Below are 23,728 nucleotides of genomic sequence, written 5' to 3'. Positions count from 1 at the left end.
CACAGTGGGTCAGACTCAGTCTCCCACACTGTGGACGATCTTGCTACTCGAAATCCAGTAGTCTCTTTAGAATAATGAGACCCTACGCGACATGGCGCCGCCAACGTTTGCTCAGGCTCTAATTTTCGGGTCCCCCAGAGAATCTCAATCTCATTTTATATAATGACACCTCAGTGCCATATACGGAGACGTCCGTGGTACTGAGGATTTCCACCACAGCCGTATAGGTAATCCTATTACAGCTGGCTGTTGTTCAAGCTTCAACTTTAAAAGGAAAAAAAACATCTTGGTGTGCCTTCTCTGAACTCATAGTGCTTCTATCATGGCAAATCCCCAAATTGTACAAATAGCTGTTAACATGAGACAACCTCTCACAGCACACTTATTAGCAAATGGCCTAACGGCCCACGGTGGTCCAGTCACATTCGTGGTGGATGCCCACGCAGCTTATAGAACAGAACTTTTTTACTCTTGGGTCACATTTCCAGCAGTTGATGGGAACACAAATACATTTCATACATATACAGTTGCGAACGTGCCTGGATAATACAGAGCGTACTCATATTTAGAGATACCTCTATCTTATCAAGAACATAATAATTGGCTTGATGGCGCCCTACCCCATACAATATTACCAGTTAGGTTAGGTCCACTAAGTAATGATGGTCCTACCTGGCCGTTACAGGCCACTTATACACCACATCCTGCGGTTGGGAATTTAGCAATAGCTGAGGTTCGTCGCTTATACATTGAGTTAATAGCGATATATAGACGATTAGTGCAATTTGTGATGCAAACATTAAACACAAGCCCAGCATGTGCTGCTCCAGCGCATCCACATTCAGTAACACCAGGTATAAATCCGGCGACTGTACATTCGATTATGGGTAAAGAACCGGCTAAATGAGAGGAGACTCCGTTATGGCTAGCACAAAAAATAAATAAGCTGGAGGCAGTATTTCCCCATACGGGACCTCAGGATAAACATAGAATATTAACAATGTGCTTGCCCTTTGGGATGGTCCCTACCGTAGAAAACTGTAATACATGGGGCACGGTATTTGCCACGCTCTATACAACTGCACACGGTACACCAACACCTACCGGAAGTGCTCAAACAAATTTAAGATGAACACAGTGTTGCCCCCACCCTAGATTTGGGGATGCAATTGATGGGCAACTTTGCTGCAGTATCTTCAATCATTTTAAGTAATCTTAAAGGGGAAGCAGTTGCACTCGCAGTGCGCATGCGGCTCCGTGACGTTCCGCAACAAGATCAAGAACGAGAGCTGCCTAAAATAATAGCGGAAACATATTCAAGTAATGGTCGAGATAGCCTAGGGGCTAGACCACAAAAAATGCAATTTCAGGGTAAAATAAATAAAGATACCTCCAAACAACAACCTGAGGGTAATAAGAAATGCTGAGATAAAAAACAACAAACGCCTAAAAAAGAAAGGGGAGAATCTCCACGCACGGAGACCCCACAGAATAGATATAATCTCAGAAACAGAGATAATATCAAAACATCTGATAGATACCAATATACTGATACACGCCAATCTCGTTCCTTTCAGGACTCATTGGAAAAGAGAAATGAGAGAGGTGGGCGATCAGAGCGAAGAACAGAGTACGTGAAACCGAGACAGGAATCACAATGCTCTTCGGAGGTTTCTGTTAAAAAGGAAGAGAAACCTGTCCAACAAAGACAACAATTTAAAAAGAAAAAGGTGGCAGAAGTCTCAGTTCGACATGCCACACAGGAAGAGGGTCCTCTTGAAGAACAAGAACTGGGCTCTATCATTGCTAGACAGCGCGGCAGAGGTCACAATAGTTCGCCGGAATCTTCAAGAGCATCTGGAGGTGAAAGCAACTGATGACTTTATACAAGTAGAAACAGCGGACATGTGTGTCTCAGAGCCTGATAGGGTGTACAGAGTAACACTGCAATTAGAAGGAGACATTGAACGCACAATACACACAATCTTTTGGGATCGCATAGTTAAAGTGTATGATATCTTGTTAGCTGACAAGATTGGCCGCCTGACTTTGTCCATACCTGCCTATATAGAGAAGATGTCATTAAGCCTTCCTTCTCGCCCCTTGTTCCAGAGGAACTCGATGAGTTCTATTCCATTGAATGTGCTCTAGCACAGGCACCAGCATTATACAGAAATCACGTAGGATAGGATAAGGAATCCCCCTACCATGTAATCCCCATTAAAAGTGAACCTCAGCCACAACCGCAGTATCCTATAAAACATGAAGCAAAAGCATCAGTGAAAGAAATACTCACGCAATTAGAGTACCAGGGTGTGATTGAACCTTGTGTCTCGCTGATGAATAACCCCTTATTTTCTGTAGCTAAACCGGATCAGTCATACAGAATAGTCTTAGACTACAGACATTTGAACAGTCATACACGCACGTATGCTATACAAAATTCACATTGCACTGCACTAATGAGCAACATAGTGCGGAAAAAATATAAAACAACTTTAGACATTTCAAATGGGTTCTTCTGCCAGAATATAGCGCCTGAAAGCAGGGACTTAACAAACTTTAGCGCACTAGGCTCTCAGAAAAAAATCTGTTGTTTGCCTCAGGGGTATAAGAACAGCCCAGCACTGTTTGCAGCTCGTGTGACTGCCATTTTACACGAGATTGACTCTGAAGCATTGTCATATGTAGATGATATATATCTCAAGGATGAGTTACTACAACATTTATGACGGGTAGCCCGCATTGTTGTGGGGTTTGCCGAACTCGGCTACAAATTTAACTTTAAAAAAACAAAAATTGCCTTCCTCAGCGTCCTGTTCCTGGGATATTAGCTGTCGAGTGAAGGGAAGAGCCTAGCGCCACAATTTTTAGAAAAATGTGCACAGTTACAACCACCAAATACGATTAAAAAACTCCAATCATTGTTGGGTTGCTTAAATTTTGAAAGAACCTACATTCCCGATTATGCAACGCGCATAAAACCTTTATATGACTTAATACGTCCCGATTTTTCAAGTAAATTCTGGACAGTTGAACATACACGCACTCTTTGAGAATTGAAAACAGACATGCTAGCAGCAAAACATTTACACACAAGGGACAACAAAACACAATTGGTCATCAGGGTAATAGCTGGGGCCATCGGTTTCACCTATGAGACATTTAATGAAGGTGAGACAGTCCCGATTGCATACAAATCACATTTGCATTCAGCAGCTGAACAACGCTTTGTACCCACAGAGAAAGTTCTCACTGCTGTACAGATGGCTGTTATTAAAGAAAGACCTCTTGCCCAAGGGAAACACATTATTGTCGTTTCTCCAATTCCAGCCCTAGAGGCTGTTACAAAAGCTAGCGTTCCGAACGCAAAAGCACTACATCCACGTTGGATACAATGGGCTACGTCATTAACAGCCACTGATGTAGATTACACTTTTGATCCAAAGTTACAAACTCAAGAATTTCTACAATATGAAGTAGAATATCCAGTTCCAGCGAATACCTTGCCTATCAATCAATATCATAGAGTCATGTACACCAATGGCTCTGCGCAATCAGCGATTGGAACTAAACATCAATATTCTGCTGCTTGTGCAGTCGTCAGTGGCTATATGGAGGGGGAGAAATTCTGTTCCCTACATACCTTTACACAGACTTTAGGGGATTGTACAGCACAATTGGCTGAGCTAAAAGCTCTGCTGATGGCACTAGAACATACGGATCCTGCGCAGCCTACGCTGATTGTTTGTGATTCATATTACTGTGTCCAGTCCTTTAATGAATATCTGCATTATTGGCGCCAGAATGGGTTCAGAGATTCCAAAGGCAACACCATAAAACACAGACTCCTGTGGGGGAAGCTGCCGACCTGAAAGAGATGCTACCTAAAGTCCATGTTGTGCATGCACTTGGACACGTTGCTGGAAATACTTTGGCTGATGAAGCCGCAAAGTCAGCAGTGGTAGTAGCCACTGTAGCTTCAGTGACTCGTTCGAGTTCTAAACCAGATGCAGACATTTTGGCTGCCATAAAGGCTACGGCTGATGGTGCGCCTTCTCCTAAAGGATTCCCTAACAAATATCAATACTTTATGGGAAGTATGCTGAATGCTGAAGTCAAAATACCAGGCATAGGCGTACGTGACATCCCTAACAAAGATATAAGACCACAATTGATCAAAGCAGCGCATGAGGGGGTGGCATCTGCACATGCTGGTGTGGCTGCTACAATTTCAATCTTACAGGCCCGGTATTGGGTGGCCCGGTCTATACAAAGAGACTAAGTATATGTCTTTTGTTGTGAAATCTGTCAACAAATTAAAATTTCTATGGCCAAGCGCCCCCGCAGACACCCCTCTTAGTTTCTAACAGACCGTTACAGTGTGTGTACTTGGACCACTGCGGTCAACTAACACCTGATACTTCATGTGAGTGCCTGTTCGGAACTTGAATATTTGTTCCGGATCTTGATGGTCCTGGCATGGAGGCAGCAGAAACACATTTTGACATAAATGAACGTGTCACTGTTTTACAGAAATTACAACAGGTCCGTGAAGATAACTCTTCTAAAAGTGCTGCCTCCACAGGAATTAAGGATGTGCCTCTAACATCTACCGGCTGGATTCCCAGAGTTGGGGATCTTGTACGTGAAAAGGTCGCAGTGAAAAAAGAATTTGGTCCTTCTTATTGAGCACCAGTCCCTGTACTGGGGATACACGGTACCAGAACTGTTATTCTGCCACCGTTGCCAGGTGCCAAAGAAAATCGTTTTGTTTCAATTGATAATGTCAAACTACACCATGTGGCTGATTCTGCACAGCTGACCAAGAGGAACATCCAGTAGTTCTCGAATCCCTCTCACTACTGGAGAAGAAGTTCCGTTACAAGTTGTTTATACCAACACTGATACCTCTCCGAGCTTGGGGAGGGTGTTCCACTAACAACAAACAATTTAGAAACATTTGATCAAGTCACCTCGACTACGAGCCAAATGGATGGTGCTGTCTACAGTGGGCCACCACAGGAAACACCAACTCCACCACTGACAACGGCTACGCGGTTTGCACGAACTGCCTCTGGTTATTTTGCCAACTTCAATGACAGTCTATCGGACTCATTCGCCTCTTCGACAGCTGACCTGCAGGTGCACGTAAGCTAATACAGTGCTTAAAGAAACATACTTCATTTTTCCATGGAACTATGTATGGCTTTCTTTGACTGTTTAGCCTTTCTACTCTGGATTGGTTTTGTTATAACATTTTTCCTGTTAATACATGGTCATTTTCTTCCCGAAAGATCGGCGGTTGAACAGGTGGAGGAGGTTTTGAAACCACATTTTTCATCACATAAAATTCAAAGAGACTTGTCTTTTGTGAACATTTCCGCAGTGCCAATTCCTGATGGGATTGTTTAGGACAAAGTAATGTTTGATATACATGGTCCCACGGAAATTATTCAAATACTGTATGTGTTAAAATTATCAGTGAATGATATAGCCATACCAGGCATTGTATCTGATGATTGGGATGTGAAAACAGTTGGGGCCAGATGTAGCAAAGGTTTTTACCCATTCTGTGTCTATGGGAAAAAGTGTTCGTACATATGGCCCTTGATTCTATGATGATAGAATTGCAATATTATACTGTCTTTGAAAACAAAGATGTTTACCAATTCAAAGAAAATTATGGTGATATGTTTTGCTATAATTATTATGGGCACCGCTTCATACATAGAGCGAGTAGTCCCAAAATGATATTTAATTATACGCAATGGGAACATTGTCCAACTCCACGGCAAGGGAGTTCTAAAACTTATAATGAAAAGTTTGGGTATTTTTCTGGGCATCATCAAAAAAATGCTGAGTCATATTATTTGAAAAGAACTCCTACTAAGGATATACATCTGTTATTGACCACTACAAAATGTATATATTCTGAATCCTTTGTTTCCCGGTTATCAATAGAAGGGTATGAATATTGGTCCAAATATATTGATTAAAAAAATGTTTGGGGAACAAAAAATTGGCAGACCAAGGGAAAGGAAACATTGTTTAGAGCATGTCTCATCCCTGTTCAATTGATCTTTTTAAATGAAACAGCGCAACAAACTAGTTGTTTAGGCTTAGCAACAATCAGAGAATTAAACATGCCCAGTATACCTGCCCCTGCAAAATTTGACAACTGGCAAAAGTACACAAATGCAACAAAAGATGAGCTCAATGAGTGGGTCCAGAATGGTACGTTTAATGCTTCACTGGCACGTCCAGGTGTGTGGTTATTATGGCCCATAGATACCAATGGGTGTCATCAATGTTTTGTCACCTCCTCGGGGGGTTTTGGGACGAATAGGCTGGACCCTCGCTATATATCACCAGAACATGCTGATATAATTACAACATATAGGGGGTCATTACAACATTGGCGGTAAAAGCTGCTTACCGCCGTGCAGAAGACCACCAATACACTGCCGCGGCCGCGGAATTCCGCCACAGCTATTATGACTCACATCTCGGAATCCGCCGAAATTCAGACACCCACACAAGTCCGCCACACCAAAGGTCAGTGATAAACTGGCGAAAAGAAAACCTCCACCGTCACGCCAACAGAAACACGCCCATGGTATTACGACCCACGAATCCACGCAGCAGTCTTTCATATGCGGTATTCCATTGGCGGTACACACCACCGCGCTCATAATACACACACATCTCCAAAACACCGCCACATTGGACAATTTGAAATACACACACCTGATACACATACAAACAACACTCCCACACACCCAACACAATATAAAACACACACCCACATCACCCACAAACCCCTATGACCCAAAATCAGAGACGAAGGCGACAGAGAATAGAGCACAGCAATAGAGAACCCCACCACACAGAGGCACAAAACACCATCACCCACACAACATCCAGGCACAAAATTCCACACACCACTACACATCACCACACTCATCACCACATACACCACCCCACACATCACCTACGCCACCCCATGGCACGCCAAAGACACCCCAGGTTTTACGAGGAGGAGCTCAGGGTCATGGTGGAGGAAATCGTACGGGTAGAGCCACAGCTATTTGGATCACAGGTGCAGCACACCTCTATAGCCAGGAAGATGGAGCTATGGCGAAGAATCGTCGGCAGGGTCAACGAGTGGGACAGCACCCAAGAAATCGGGAGGACATCAGGAAGAGGTGGAACGACCTACGGGGGAAGGTGCGTTCAGTGGTCACCAGGCACAACATCGCGATTCAGCGGACTGGCGGCGGACCCCCACCCCCTCCCCCACAACTAACAACATGGGAGGAGCAGGTCTTGACCATTATGCATCCTGAGGGCCTCGGAGGAGTCGGTGGAGGAATGGACACTGGTAAGTCAAATCTTAACTATCATATCCCCCACTCTACCTGCATGCTATCACACACACCCCCACCCTCACCCCCTCCCCTATCACTCCAACTCTTCACTAATGTACTTATAACACAAACCACCCATCCCAACACCAAGCCCTGCATGACACAACTAAGCATGGACACACATCACTAAAGCATGCCCACCGCCCATACCCATAACACCCCCGAACCATCATCACACAAGCCCCCACACAGGAATGCTTGCACTGGGGTACACGCACACCCACCCATTGCACACCATGACACACACACATGCAATAATCATGCTTTTATACCCCTGCAGGACCACTTCCCAACGTCACCAGACAGGAGGGTCCAGACATCTCCACTCCACCCCCAGAAGAGGCCCACAGTGATGACAGCAGCTCTGGCCAACTGGATCCAGATGACCAGCCCGGACCATTGTGGGCCTCGGGACAGTCGGTTCCCCTCGCACAGGCACAGCCCAACACTGACCTTCCACCCTCTGGTAACACCAGTACAGCACCCACCCAGCGGGCCCATACCTCCGTACCCAGGACACGTCAGTCAGCTGAGTGTCCACCACTACAGGGAACCCAGGATAACCCAGCACCCCAACAACAACAGGGACCTGGAGGCAGTGGTAGTGGCACACGGTCCAGGGGCCTGAGGCACAGGAACACAGGGGAACTGGGAGGGCTGCCGTGCGACAGGGGGCGGACAGGCCAAGGCAACCGACTCTCCACGATGCCCTCTCCTCCATCATGGGAGCATACCACCACTCCCAGGAGACGATGGCAACGGTCCTGGCCAAGTTTCAGGAGACCCAGCGCATGCAGGAAGAACAGTATTTGGGGTTCAGGGAGGAGCTCAGAACCATCAGCTCCGTCCTGGGCACCATCGTAGGGGTGCTGAAGGACATACAAAAGACCATGAGGGACACCGTGGCACTCCAAGAGGCCCCTGACACTAGCATGGATGATGAACTGCCCACCACCTCCGCCGGCGCTAGTGGACAGGACGCCCCGCCACAGGACCACCACACCAGCACCCCACCCCCTGCAGACGGAGAACCACCCCGCACCCCACTGTCCCACTTTGTAACCCTGTCCATATTGGAACTGCCCCAGCTCCACTTCCTATGCCCATATGGGCAATGCACCTGTGAGACTAATAGACTGGACTCTGCCATGGACATTCCTCCACCATCAGCCATCACCATTTTGCCACCCCCTCCAATAATTAGCACTTCAATAAACACCCTTGAGCCACAAAACAATCTGGAGTCAGCCTGTCATTTTGAAAATGTGTATTAGCTATGACAGTGACAAAATCCGTTCTCAATAGTAATGTCAACATACCTATGTCACACATCACAAGTCCATGAAGGATGCAAGCAGATGACACACGTTGGTAACCACACCTGTGAAACCGTAATGGAAATGTATCACTCAGTTAGCAGATACTACTTCAAATTGACAGACAGGATAGAGGTAGAAGTGTGAAAGTGAATGTAATAGTAAAAAAAATGTTCTCACCTGTGTGTCACTGGAAATATTGCTGTATGACAGAGTCCTTGTTATCAATGTCTTCTTCCTCTGCTTCCTCCTCATCACTCTCCACAGGCTCCACAGCTGCCACAACACCGTCATCTGGACCATCCTCCTGCAGAAAAGGCACCTGGCGTCGCAAAGCAAGATTGTGAAGCATCGAGCAGGAGATGATGATCTGGCACACCTTCCTTGGTGAGTAGAATAGGGAACCACCTGTCATATGGAGGCACCAGAACCTGGCCTTAAGGAGGCCGAAGGTGCGTTCGATCAACCTCCTAGTCCACCCATGGGCCTCATTGTAGCGTTCCTGTGCCCTGGTCCTGGGGTCAATAGCCATGACAGGTTGGGGGTAACCAGAGTCCCCTAATAGCCACACACAGTGCCTCTGGAGTTGACCCATCACATACGGGATGCTGCTATTCCGCAGGATGTAGGTGTCATGCACTGAGCCAGGGAACATAGCATTTACCTGCGAGATGTACTGGTCTGCCAAACATACCATCTGTACATTCATTAAATGATAACTCTTCCGGTTCCTGTACACCTGTTCACTCCTGTGGGGGGGGACCAAAGCCACATGGGTCCCATCAATGGCACCTCTATGATGTTAGGGATATGTCCCAGGGCATAGAAGTCACCTTTCACTGTAGCCAAATCCTCCACCTGAGGGAATACGATGTAGCTCCTCACGTGTTTCAGCAGGGCAGACAACACTCTGGACAACACGTTGGAAAACATAGGCTGGGACATCCCTGATGCCATGGCCACTGTTGTCTGAAATGGCCCACTTGCTAGGAAATGGCACGGTCAGACCTGTAGGTGATGATTAAATGTCGCTCCTTCATTGTCAACAGGTCCACCAGCGGTCAGTACACCGGAGGATTCCGCCATCTCCTCACATGTCCCAGCTGACGGTGCCTAGGAAGGACAACAGCGACCACAGAGTCAAGAAATTCTGAGGTATGTACCCACAGCTACACAGAACACAACACTAAATACAATATCCTTCCTTTATGTGTGTTGCGTGTAGGGCTAGGTATGTGTGACGCAGTTGTAAATGAAGCCATGTGGGCCCCTGAAATGGCAGCTGCCTGACGTCTAAAGTGGGGCAATGGGGTGTGAGGTAACTGCGCTGGCGTTGTACACCGTCGCGGTAGGCGGTCAAAGACCGCGGCGCAATGCTGCATTGGTTAACATTGGACCCTATGGGTCCCAGGAGCCAATGACGAAGTGCACTGGCGGTGATGATACGCACCGCCGCGGACGTGACCGCCATTTTCTAGCTGTTCAATCACTCGATACCTGATCTTCGACAGGAGAGGACCTACACTGCAAGTGCTGCTGTGACTTCGGTCTGGAAGAGTCAATGGCTGGTGCGTCTGGGGAAAGGGCCCCTGCCTTCACTGCACAGGATTTGGAAAGGCTCGTGGACGGGGTCCTCCCCCAGTACACCCTACTCTACGGTCCTCCAGACCAACAGGTAAGTACACAGGGAGCACGTTGTATGGGCTATGCCTGGGTGGAGAGGGCTGGATGTCAGTAGGAAGGGGGCAGAGTCCTGCGAGCATGTAGAAGTGTGATTGCATGTGCCACATGGCAAGGGCAGGGATGTGGGCCACTCACTTCGACAGTGCTGTTGCTAATGACATCTTATCTTCCCCTGTACATGTCATGTAGATCAGCGCCCACCAGAAGAAGGATATTTGGCGTGCCATCGCCAAGGACGTCCGGACCCTGGGGGTCCACCAGAGACAGAGCACCCACTGCCGTAAAAGATGGGAGGACATTCACCGCTGGAGTAAGAAGACGGCGGAGGCTCAGCTGGGGATGGCCTCCCAACGTGGGAGGAGTGCTCGTCGAACCATGACCCCCCTGATGTTCCGGATCCTGGCAGTGGCCTACCCTGAGTTGGATGGGCGCTTGAGGGCATCACAGCAGACACAAGGGGGTGAGTACACTCACATTCTCATGACTTTGCGCGCAGTGGAAGGGTCTGGGTGGGGGAGGAGGGCTGTGGGTTTCCTTAGGCCAGGGCGAGTTCCGTAGGCTAGGCCCCTCTGGAATCCATGTCATGTGCCACTCCACCCCACCTCTGTAGAGTGCCAAGTACAGGTATACATGCCCCTGTGTCATCTATGTGGCTAGATGACACTCATAGCCATGTAGGCCATATCCCAGGAACTGCATCTGTAGAGGCCAAGAGCACTGCGTAGTGCAGTGGGCTGCTGTGTCTGTATTGTCCGCCAACGGTAGCGGTAAGCCATGCACTCAACCTGTCTTTCTTCTGTTTCCCCACCCCTTTTTGTGCTCTCCCTGTTCTTTTGTGCATCAGCATCATCAGGCATCATCAGGCGGAGGTACAGTGGCACCGGAGCACGAGGGGGCTGCATCCCACATGGCCATGGAGGGCCACACCACGGACACAGAATACACCAGTGGGACGGAGGGTGAGGGGAGCTTCACGTCGGTCACCGGATCAGCAAACAGCGACACGGACTCATCCTCAGATGGGAGCTCCCTTGTGGTGGCAGCACCATCTTTGCCCCCCACTTCTACAGGTACAGCCGCCACCCCCCCTGCCAGCACCGCCCTCCCAGCAGCCCCTCAGCCTTTGCTCCGTGCCTGCTCATCCAGGAGGGTGGGCATCACCTTCACCCCAGACACCTGTAACCCCTGCTGCCCTCAGTGAGGAGGCCATTGACCTCCTCAGGTCACTCACTGTTGGGCAGTCTACCATTGTGAATGCCATCCAGGGTGTAGAAAGGGAGTTGCAACACACTAATGCATTCCTGGAGGGCATTCATTCTGGTCAGGCTGCCCATCATCGAACCCTGCAATCTCTGGCCTCAGCACTGATGGCAGCCATTGTCCCTGTGTCTAGCCTCCCCCCTCCAACTTCCTCCACCCAGACCCAATCCCCTGTACCCCAGCCTATCCCAAGCACACCATCAGACCAGCATGCACACACCTCAACACACAAGGGCAGCTCAGGCAAACATAGGCACCACACATCCCACAGGCACTCACACAAGCATCACCCACATACAGACACAGCAACATCCACTGCCTCCACTGTGTCCCCCTCCTCGTCGTCTCCCTCCTCCCTCCCAGTGTCGTCTACACTCTCACCTGCATGCACTACCACTACAGCCACTAGGACTCGCACCAGAACACCCAGCTCCACACCCCGCTCACCTGCACTCACCACCCCCAATTCCATTTACACGTCCCCTGTGTCCTCTCCCAGTGTGTCTGTGACGCCCCCTCCCAAAGTACACAAACGCGGACACCCACACACCCAACATCCATCCACCTCACGACAGCCTCCAGAACCTGCACCTGCACACAAATCATCTAAAGTTACACCTCCTACAACCACCTCCTCTTCCTCCACTCCCAGACCCCCTCCAGCTACCCGTCCCAGTGTTCATCAGAAACTTTTCCTGAGCAACCTTGACCTCTGTCCCACCACCCCCACCCCTCCAATTCATAGGTCCCGTACTAGCACCTCAGCCAAAAAAAGTCCGGTACCAGTTGTGCGTGTTAGAGATATGTGGAGTGCACCGGACACCAGGGCAGCCAGTGTGACATGGAGCCAAAGCACTGTCAGTCCACCCCCTGTAAAGCACCAGAAGTTGGACAGTACCCGACGGGAGAGGGTGAAGACTCCTGCCGGCAAAGCCGCCCACAAGGGTCCCGGGGGGAGTGTTGAGTCAGCTGTGACCCCTCCCAAGGTGGTGAAGGGGCAGAAGAAGTCTCCAAAGTCTGCTAAGAGCAGCACGGCGGAGAAGGCCGCCATCCTCCCCGCTGGCCAGGACGCCACCGCCAGCCCTATTGTCACTGGTCCAGAGACCACCGCCAGAGTCAGTGCCCTGGAGGGCAGCACTATCGTCACTGGTCCGGAGACAACCGCCAGAGTCAGTGCCCTGGAGGGCAGCACTGTCGTCACTGGTCCGGAGACCACCGCCAGAGTCAGTGCCCTGGAGGGCAGCACTGTCGTCACTGGTCCGGAGACCACCGCCAGAGTCAGTGCCCTGGAGGGCAGCACTATCGTCACTGGTCCGGAGACAACCGCCAGAGTCAGTGCCCTGGAGGGCAGCACTGTCGTCACTGGTCCGGAGACCACCGCCAGAGTCAGTGCCCTGGAGGGCAGCACTGTCGTCACTGGTCCGGAGACCACCGCCAGCGTCAGTGCCCTGGAGGGCCCCGGCACCCACAGCCCCGCTGGGCACTGAGGGACCGTCATGTCACAGACAGCAAAGTCAAGCACCGCTGAACAGGGCAAAGACCGCCATGGCAAGCACCGCTGAACAGGGCAAGCACCGCTGAACAGGTCAGAAACGGCAAAGTCAAGCACCGCTGAACAGGGCAAAGACCGCCATGGCAAGCACCGCCAACTCAAGCATTGTTAGCCCATGTGCGGCTGGGACAGTGACGGAACTGGGACCGTCACGAGGAGCGTGATGCACTCTGGGCACCAGTCCCTCTCCAGAACCAGTGGAGAACTGCATCCACTACCTGAATCCTTCACAGGATGAAGCACTCTGGGCACCAGTCCACCTCCAGAACCAGTGGAGAACTGCATCCACTACCTCTGTCCTTCACAGGATGAAGCACTCTATGCACCAGTCCCCCTCCAGAACCAGTGGAGACTGTTATCCACTTGAGAGACTGTGGCTTTGCACTCCCCAGGATGGTACAGTGGGCAACCCAACCACTGTAGAGACTTGAGAGACTGTGGCTTTGCACTCCCCAGGATTGATCAGTGGGCAACCCACCCACTGTAGAGACTTGAGAGACTGTGGCTTTGCACTCCCCAGGATGGTACAGTGGGCAACCCACCTACTGTAGAGACTTGAGAGACTGTGGCTTTGCACTCCCCAGGATGGTACAGTGGGCAAACCACCCACTGTAGAGACTTGAGACACTGAGGCTTTGCACTCCCCAGGATGGTACAGTGGGCAACCCACCCAATGTAGGGACTTGTGAAACTGTGGCTTTGCACTCCCCAGGATACATCAATGGGCATGGAGCCCCGTCGTGGATCTGGCTTTGCACTCATCCTTCTGAGGTGCCCGCCCTTCCCTTCCCCCTGAGGTGCTTGTTGTATTTCTATCTGATGCCCCTGCAGTGTTCTCTCCGTTTCTGGACAGGTATCGTGTGTGGGCCTCGCCCATGCATTTTGGGCCCAGTGGTCCACGGACATTGAATTGTGCATACCTGCACTACTAATCGTGATGTATATATTTGGAATGTGTATATATTTCTGTATATATGAGCTTACTGTATTTTTATTCATTACAATAGTTATACTGATTCCCTTTTGTCTTTGCATTCTTCCGGGGGGGTTGTGGGTTGTTACTGTGATGTTTGGATATGCATTGGTGTGTGTGTTGTAGTGGGTGAGGTTCGGGGTGGGGGTGGGGGTGTTGCGTGTGTGTCCCCCTGACTTTTGCCTCCCCCCTCCCCTATGTCGTAGGTGCAGTACTCACCGTTGTCTTCGGCGCCGCCGTTGCTGATGTTCGTAGAGGAGCAGGAAGACAAGCGCAGGGAGTATTTGGAGCTCGGGCTCCATGGTGCCCTCCTTCCTCGTGGAGTGTGTTAAGGTGAGCGTTTTCCCATTGCAAAAGCTGTTTCCGCAGTGTTTTTATCCACGGTGAATCCGCCCCGGAAAAGGTGGCGGATTGGTAGATTGTGATACTGTGGGCGGTACTTTGTCTCCCGCCTGTCTGTTGGCGGTGATCGCCGCGCTGCTTGTCTGTACCGCCGTGGCGGTCGGAGTGTTAACGTGGCTGTCTATGTTGGCGGTTTCCACCACTGTCACAATTCACTTTTTTTCTCCGCCGGCCTGTTTGCGGTATTACCGCAGCTTCAACACCGTCCGCCAGGGTTGTAATGACCCCCATAGTGTAGGAAAATTGTGCCAACAGTGGCTTAATCATCCTCACTAGCTGTGGTTAAAGCACACCTCAATCTCTTGTCTAACACCACTGACTTACAAGATTTCTTGTCAGGCCCCAAAATACCACATAGGAAGCGTTTCTTGTATGCAGTATACAATGAAATATGGAAGCTATCCCAACAAGATGCTGCAGCCCGGTTAAGGCAAACTTGGAACATATAAAAAATACATTAGCTGTTGTGGATAATAGGATTAACACCTTGTCCGACCGGATATATACGATAAACAACATTGTATCTTCTGCTATAGACATTATACAATCTGATATGTCTTCTTTATACCATGGGCAGAGTCAGACCAGGTCCATTATGCAGTTGGGTTGAACACTTCAGACATTGAAGGCGGGTCGCGTTCCGTGGCAGCACATCAGTGCCAGGGAAATATTTTTCTCCTTTAATCTAACGCGGCAACAACAACTAATGGCTAAGAAAGAAGCAACTTATGTCATGCTTAACATAGAGAAAATAGAGAGGTTTCCTTTTACCGTGGCAGATATACCATCAGCAGAGTGGTTAATACATGGGGTTATTAATCTGCCTATTTCGACCCTACAATTCACCTCCTGTTTGAAACACATTCCAGTAGGCAGATATGAAAAATTGGGAGATAGTTACATCCATGAGGTGTGGGAGCTTCCCTTCTTGTACAAATGCTTCAATGGCATGAAAGAGGTCTTTCTTAGCGGTAGTGAATTTGAGACTTCAGTCAGCCATTTGATGGCTTGTAAACAGCTGTCCTTGCATGGGGCGTGTAACGCTTCGGTTGCAAACTTGGCTTGCTATCTGAAGGGAGTTCCAGTCCCCATGATTAGACCTACGTTCCAGGTGCTTTCAAACGGCAGCTACGTCCTTCTCAACAGTGAAGACTGTTGTGGCATGTGCGGGCCGGAATAGTTTACGTTGTTTCGGTCTATAAGGTCGTTACATCCTGAGGGAACGTGCTGTTTCCCCCCACTAAATTAAGGGAGGTAGCTGATATCTGGCCTCATATTGCTACTTCAAAGGTGAATTTTGACAAGTTGAGTAGACTCAAGCATGTGGCCCTTACATCTGCACGCGAGACCTACGCACTTCAAGTGGCAAGGTCATCGTCAGAAATACAGTCCCTGTTAAATACACATTTTCTGAGACACTTTGGTGAACTTGTGGGACGCATATTTAATGCGTCCAGCACGGCTGGATTAGCAAATTTTTTCAAAGCTGTTGGTATTGGTTTTGTTCACACCTTCTCCTCTATATTCGGTTTAATACCTTCAGCTATCCACTCAATTTTTCAGTCGTATTTTTGGAGGATTTCCGATAACTTTGGCTTTATTAGCCGGCATTTTGCTGTTGTTTTTCCGCAATGGCTGTCCCCCCACAACAAGGACAAACGAAGACGCCCCCATCAGCGCAGCTGTGTCGTGAACGTATGATGCAGCACTTTGGAGCAACACTCCTGGAACAGTTGCGGTGTGACTGGTCTTTGTCAATCAGACCGGTTTTGGATTGTGTGCAGACCGTGTTTCGATGCCTTTGGTGCTCTTTTGACCATGCACTGGAAGTTTGTCTTTCACAGCAATGCCCCCCGGCAATTGATGCTGATCTGTTGATGTTCTCGTTGAGGGTTCATCACCAGACATGCTCACTGAGGTTGCGTTTGCTACGTGAAGCTGATTACGAGCTACCCTTCCTGGAGGAAGTTGCCATCGACTCGTCAATGGGCACTGCACAGGATGCCGCCTTGGTTGATACTGGGGCTATGGAACACACTTGCTCCTTGGTAATTTTTGGCGCAGACTTTCCGGTTTTGTCATCTGCCGAAGTGGAAGATCTCTTGCTTTCCATGACTCGTGCTTGATTCGGAACTAATCTAAATTTACATTTTTCATTGAATTCAGTTCTTTTTTTTTTTAATTGTCAAGTAGTATGCTTGTGTGTCCTCTTAACTTGTCAAAATTGAGTAGGGTTTTAGGTATATCATAGGTTGAGATATTTTGGCTTGAACCACTTTCTACCAACAAGGGGAGGGTGTTGTGTAACCATTTTAAGAACAGCTCCATGCACGTTAGTTTAATATACTAGGCCGCTGTGCACCTTGACCTAGATATATTTAATTCAGCTTTGCACTGTTATTTTTACAAGAACCAGTTTTATGGTCTTGTTTTAATTTCTTCTATCAAACTGTTTAGCTTAGTTCAGCACTGTGTTCTAAAACAATGCTTTCTTGATCCTCCTGTGCTTCAGTTAAGGCTACAGTCTGGTACATTACCGGTAAACGTGGTAGTTTAGTCTCCAACGTTCGTTGAAAATACACATCCTTACGTAGGGACATTTTCTTAGAACATCTGTTGTGTTAGTTATAAAAATACTTTCTAGTCTTAGTACACGTCAAGAGGGAGATTCCAGCCAGGGAACCACAACTGTATGCTGAATGCTCCGTTGCAGATGCTGGCGCAGATTACAGGCCTTTGCTCAGGTATGAGGGTTGATGTCCTCCCGGGGAACCTGAAAGGCAGGATTAGAGATTAACATGCTATGCTCGCAATATGATTTAGATAGGGAACAGTCCATTGAACCTTGTCGCACTATGATAGCATTATTCCTATGCTTCACTCTCATCGTCACTATTTTAATATTGCTGTGTTGTGTAGTTCTGGTTATTGCAGCTCAGGCTTTGCTATCCAAAATGCAGTTGTTTAATTAAACCAATCTTTAAAACTTATACTGCTTCTATTGTCATTTATATATGAGACCGCACTCTGTATGAGAGAACCGGTTGTGACCTGAGTGACCACGACTTCCCTGAGAAGTACCCGTATATCATGCGCTCGGCTGCCCAATCGTCTCTACCATTTGGGTGAGATGAGGCACTGCTAGTTAGCCAGAGCAAAGTCCGGATTTGGAGTGACAAGTGTCATCCTCCGTGGGTCAGACTCAGTCTCCCACACTGTGGACGATCTTGCTACTCGAAATCCAGTAGTCTCATTAGAATAATGAGAGCCTACGCGACAATACATTTTTGTCTCAAACACACACTTTTCAATTGTAGTATACATTTAACTCAATCAAGCAAAGTGTTTTAATTCAGTTCACTGGGCTGCATGCAGGAAAGCTACTTGCACGTAGCTGGAGAGCTACCAGTTGCTCATCAGCTACTCGTCGGAGAAGCCTGTTTCAGACAGAAGTCAAATCACTCCATCACTGTGAGCCTTGCCTGTCTACTTTCCTCTGTTTAAGGTATTCCTGTATCACTGGGTCGTCTTGAGCCTTTCGATCAACAAATGGCGTCTTTTCAGGAGGTTAGTTAATTGGGCTTTATTCATATTACAAATCTAGACTTATAACATTCAGTCTCAGAGGTAATCAGTTTTCCTTATTGGTAGGTTCCGGAAAGGTTAAGGGTGAAATCATTGATTCATTTTGTCTCTCTTCCTTCTTCTGATTCTTCCAGTAGGTGACCTTCTTGTCCAAAGCACTCAGTAAAAGAAGGAAAACTAGATGTAAGTGTTCTATTTGGTAACAACTCCTTCTTACCCCATTTTCTGTCCTATATGTAACTATTCTATTTTTTCTTTCTCTCTGTGACCTTCTCTCTTGCGTCTATCGTTTTAGGTCTTCTCTCATTGGTATCTCTGATTGGGCTTTCTGCTGCTGGTTAGATGTCATTTACTAATATTCCCCTTTTCAGATGAATTTTGAATAACTTAGACCTATTTTATGTCCCTGAACTTATGAACTAACATCGTTTGAGTCGTCACTGAGATTTTCTTACATAAAAGAACAAAGACCCTTATTTGAAAGGAAAGAATAACTGCAGAACGTCTTTTAATGTATGCTTTCCCCTTAATTTGATTCTCATTAAAGGAGCTCTCATTAATCCCAGGTGCACCCGCCCTTCTTAAATAAATACACTCATAGCAATAAGCTTGGCTTAGAGGTTCACTTCATGTCCTATTACTGGTTTTGCCTATAACTGCGCTCCAACCTTTTACTTTTAAATGCAATTGAGCAAGCCAAGCCACACTCCTCCTTAAATGTGGCCGGACTGAGACCTGCTCCGGCGGCAGTCTTCCCGGACAGCGTCTTCTTCCTCAACTGCAGCAGTCCGTGTCTCTCCCTCTAGGGGCCCTTTCAGCATCTTCCTCCTGTGCTTTCGGCATCCATTTCACTTCCTCCTTGTCTCTTGACTCAGACCCTTTCTCCACCTCTTTTCCTGTTTTTGTCAAGTCCTTTCTCACTGTCCTCACTGTTGGCTTCTCCCTGTAAAACCAATAGTCCTCTATCTGTTTCCTTTCTCCTATTCACTTCTTGTCCTTCTTTTTTAGCACACGTGTTGTATACTTTTAAGCATACTTATAATATGGGTTCAAGCAATTTAATTTGTTGGTTCCAGTGTCCTTCAAAAATCCTTGCTTGCTAGTGGTCAGTTCTGCCTCTTTGTCCTGCCTTTTTCTCTTTGGGAGGAGCACCAAGTACTGTACAATTACGCTATGTCCTGTTTATCTCTTCTGTAGGGGACTTTATTTCTTTAGAATTTGCCTGTTGGTCTTACACTGTGGGTGCATGTTCAGTCCCTCCTCCCCACCAGCTCCCTCTGCAAACAAAAGGAACAGCAGAGAGGGGTTTTTCCAGTGACCCTCCTTAATCTTAGCTCCCACATTTGGCTTTGGAACGGAGAGCTTTAATTTCCTCGTTGCCTCTGACATAGCCGTAAAAGACCAGCTGCTGTGCTCCGGAGCTGCTTCAAGGGAGTGCCCTACTAATTAGTGACTGAAAGTACAATGTTTGTATGAGTATGATCCCACAAGCCTGCATTTAAATACAGTGAAAATACAGCTTGCAAGTTATTTACAGAAACTAAATACACTGTAAAAAATGAGAAACAAGCACAAAAACGAACAGAAAGCTCTGGGCCCCACAAGGCTATAACTGGCATTGCCTCTTTAGGAGGTCCCTTGAAACCACCCTCGCTCTCATGTTGTCCTTCCTTTCCTCCCTTCTGCGGTCAAACACTTTGCATTGACCCTGTTACATGAATAATAACTGAGAGGTCTGTGTGTATATGTTTTATTTTTTTGACTGTTTGCATTTCAGTGCTAACAATGAGTTTTAACATGATGCTTGAGCATGTGTGTTATCATTACAAAGTGTAATACGGTTTTTGGTGGTTGAAGGTAAACAGACTTTACTGTAAAACCCAAAGGCAGCTGGCAGGGAATATTTCCCTCAGGTGCTCCTATGACGGCAGTGTTAACGCAATCGTCTAAAGTAGAACATTTTAATGAATGTTTATGTGTTCTGAATAATGAATTTAGTATAAAATTAATAACGCTGGGAAAAATAATGTGCACGTTTGAAATTGTGGCCTCAGAGAATGGCCACCAGTATTTACGAATTGTTCCAAATGAGTGATTAACAAACATGAAAGGTTAAAAACCTATTAGATTAATGTAGTAATGTGCCATGTTGAGAGTTATAACCTAGGTTCTGCCTAATTGTAGGCCTTAACTTAGCAAGTGTCTTGGCCTAGTCTTGCCAGGCCTAATTCAGAAAGCTGAATTTCTTAACGTTCAATGGAAAAATGCTGACAAAATGAACTAACCGTGAACTGTTCATTATTTATTTAATAAAATGCTTAACTGGAGTTTCTATGGGAACCGAAGGACAGGGGATGATGTATCCTGAATGTATCTAAAATTGTGTAATGTGCGCTAGATGTACTTTCCCAGGATTCCAACAATGAAGACACTGACTGGAGAAGAAGATGCAACATTTTTGATACCTGACGAGCCGGATCATAACATCATAAAGCGGACCAATCTGAACTGTGAAATATTAGAATTCATGGATTTGATGCATATACATTATTGGTTAGGGTAATAATGTACGACTAATTGACCAATTGGAAATTGGGGGATAGTCTGGGTGACTTTGATATAACAACGTGACAGAGGGAAAAGACTTCAGACCTTATTCCGATTTTGTGATGCAATATTGAGAAGAGAAGAGATTTGAGATTCTGTCATTGGGCTCATACTCTCTGACTGAGAGCCTGATGTGATGTTGATCGACTGATGACCTGAGGACGAAAGACTGACTCTGTTGCTGACCCATTCCGTTGATAGGTAGATATGACAATGTGACTGAAATTTATTTTTGTGTGCCTTTTCTTTTTAGGTACCAACTGCGCTGTCTAAATAGTGTTCTTAGCTAATGCTTTTTCTAAATTCTTGTTTCTGAATTGTTTTGCATGAAGTTCCATATGCTGATGCTAATCTGGGTTAGATGAGTGTTTCCTTACATGACGATGACAGGTTACAGAGATAAATGGTTGACGGACTGTTTTGCTGAACTTCATGACTAGGAATGACTTATTGCCTTTGATTTTTTTATTGACCTGTGTTAATGCTTTAGAAGGTACTCTGATGCAAGCTTTGATTAGTTTAACAAATTGATGCTGGTTTTATTTTAATTGAATTGCGTTAAATTAATCGCATGACTTAGTTTTGTAATCAATAGAAAAATAAAATTTCTAAAACGTATATTGAGGTGTGGTTATTCATGGCTGAAAGGCCATGGTGTGATGCTTATTGCTTTTATATTCAATTGATTGATGATTTGTCTAATGATTATTGAATTTTGTGCATTGATTATTGACAACATTGGTCATCCCATGACTAGGATACTCCAGGCGAATCAAAAGGTTCATCAACCTACACGCATCACCTTGTAAGTTTACTTATTAAGGACCGACACGCTAACAGCGGCTTTCCTTGGTATGGCTAAAAGTAGAAATGATTCTGCTGGGAAGGTGCACTGCGAAGTAACAGAGTTTTCTGCAACTCAGCAATATTTCTAAAGATGGATTGGTCTCCTAAGAAAGGAGGCTAACTTGGAGGCACCCTACATAGCACTTCCTGGTTACTTGTGAGTGCTTAATTTGTGGGGGGAAAAGTACAGAGGCCCACATTTTTTAATTAGGAGGAATGAGCTGGCCAACGCCAGTGTTGCGCTATCCCAGTGTAGCCTGCCTCTCTGATTCCACATTATGCCTTTCCTTCACCTTTCTACACTATCCGGGCCCCTTGACCTTTTCCCCTTTCAACTCTTTTCCTATCTGACTCATTCTCCTTATTTCTTCCAAATCCGACTTTCTCTCTCTTGCTCCTGGCCAAAGTCTGATGAAGAAACAGTCCCCGGTGCCCAGCACATTCAGCCACAAGCACAGTGCTTAATAGCACTGCCTATACTTTGAGAGATAGTTTTGATAATAGCCAATTTCTCGACTGCACCATTGTGCCAGGCTACTATCATGTGTATGGTAACATTTCTTTGTTAAACTGCATAGTTATCAATCCTATTCAGTTCTGTAGGGTTACTGCGATCTGTGACTCCATGACCGCATTCACTTGTACCAGGAAGTCACTACACATTTCTTCACCATCCTTTGGCACAGGTGATATGCAAGCTGACACATATGCAGCTAACCAAGGGGCATGTTTAAGATGCCCCTAGCGCCAACTTGTGCCACATTTGCATCATTTTTTATGCAAATGTGGTGTTAAGGTGCCTTTTCCCAAATCAAATCAAATCAAATCATTAGCATTTATAAAGCGCGCTACTCACCCGTGCGGGTCTCAAGGCGCTAGGGACAAAGGGGGTGGTTATCGCTGCTCGAACAGCCAGGTCTTTAGGAGTCTCCGGAAAGCGGAGTGGTCCTGGGTGGTCCTGAGGCTGGTGGGGAGGGAGTTCCAGGTCTTGGCCGCCAGGAAGGAGAAAGATCTCCCACCCGCCGTGGAGCGTCGGATGCGAGGGACGGCGGCGAGTGCGAGGCCAGAGGAGCGGAGGGGGCGGGTGGGGACGTAGAAGTTGAGGCGTCTGTTGAGGTATTCCGGTCCCTTGTCGTGGAGGGCTTTGTGTGCGTTGGTGAGAAGTCGGAAGGTGATCCTTTTGCTGACTGGGAGCCAATGCAGGTGTCTCAGGTGTGCGGAGATGTGGCTGCTGCGGGGTACGTCGAGGATGAGACGGGCCGAGGCGTTTTGAATGCGTTGTAGGCGATTTTGGAGTTTGGCTGTGGTCCCGGCGTAGAGGGTGTTGCCGTAGTCCAGGCGGCTCGTGACGAGGGCGTGGGTCACGGTTTTTCTGGTGTCGGCGGGGATCCAGCGGAAGATCTTGCGGAGCATGCGGAGGGTGAGGAAGCAGGCGGAGGACACGGCGTTGACTTGCTTGGTCATGGTGAGAAGAGGGTCCAAGATGAAGCCGAGGTTGCGGGCGTGGTCTGCGGGGGTCGGTGCGGTGCCGAGGGTCGTGGGCCACCAGGAGTCGTCCCAGGCGGACGGGGTGTTGCCGAGGATGAGGACTTCAGTTTTTTCAGAGTTCAGCTTTAGGCGGCTGAGCCTCATCCAATCTGCGACGTCCTTCATACCCTCTTGTAGGTTGGTCTTGGCGCTGGCGGGGTCCTTGGTGAGGGAGAGTATAAGTTGGGTGTCGTCGGCGTAGGAGGTGATGATGATGTCGTGCTTGCGTACGATGTTGGCGAGGGGGCTCATGTAGACATTGAAGAGTGTCGGGCTGAGTGATGAGCCTTGAGGTACGCCGCAGATGATCTCAGTGGGTTCTGAGCGAAACGGAGGGAGGTAGACTCTTTGGGAGCGGTTTGCGAGGAAGGAGGCGATCCAGTCCAGGGCCTGGTCTTGGATCCCGGTGGAGCAGAGGCGGGTGATTAGGGTGCGGTGACAGACGGTGTCAAAGGCAGCCGAGAGGTCGAGAAGAATGAGGGCGACTGTTTCACCGTTGTCCATCAGGGTTCTGATGTCGTCTGTGACTGAGATGAGGGCGGTTTCA

Source organism: Pleurodeles waltl, chromosome 2_1 (assembly GCF_031143425.1).
Source record: "Pleurodeles waltl isolate 20211129_DDA chromosome 2_1, aPleWal1.hap1.20221129, whole genome shotgun sequence".
NCBI classification, from domain to species: domain Eukaryota; kingdom Metazoa; phylum Chordata; class Amphibia; order Caudata; family Salamandridae; genus Pleurodeles; species Pleurodeles waltl.
Note: the sequence above shows the minus strand (reverse complement) of the source record.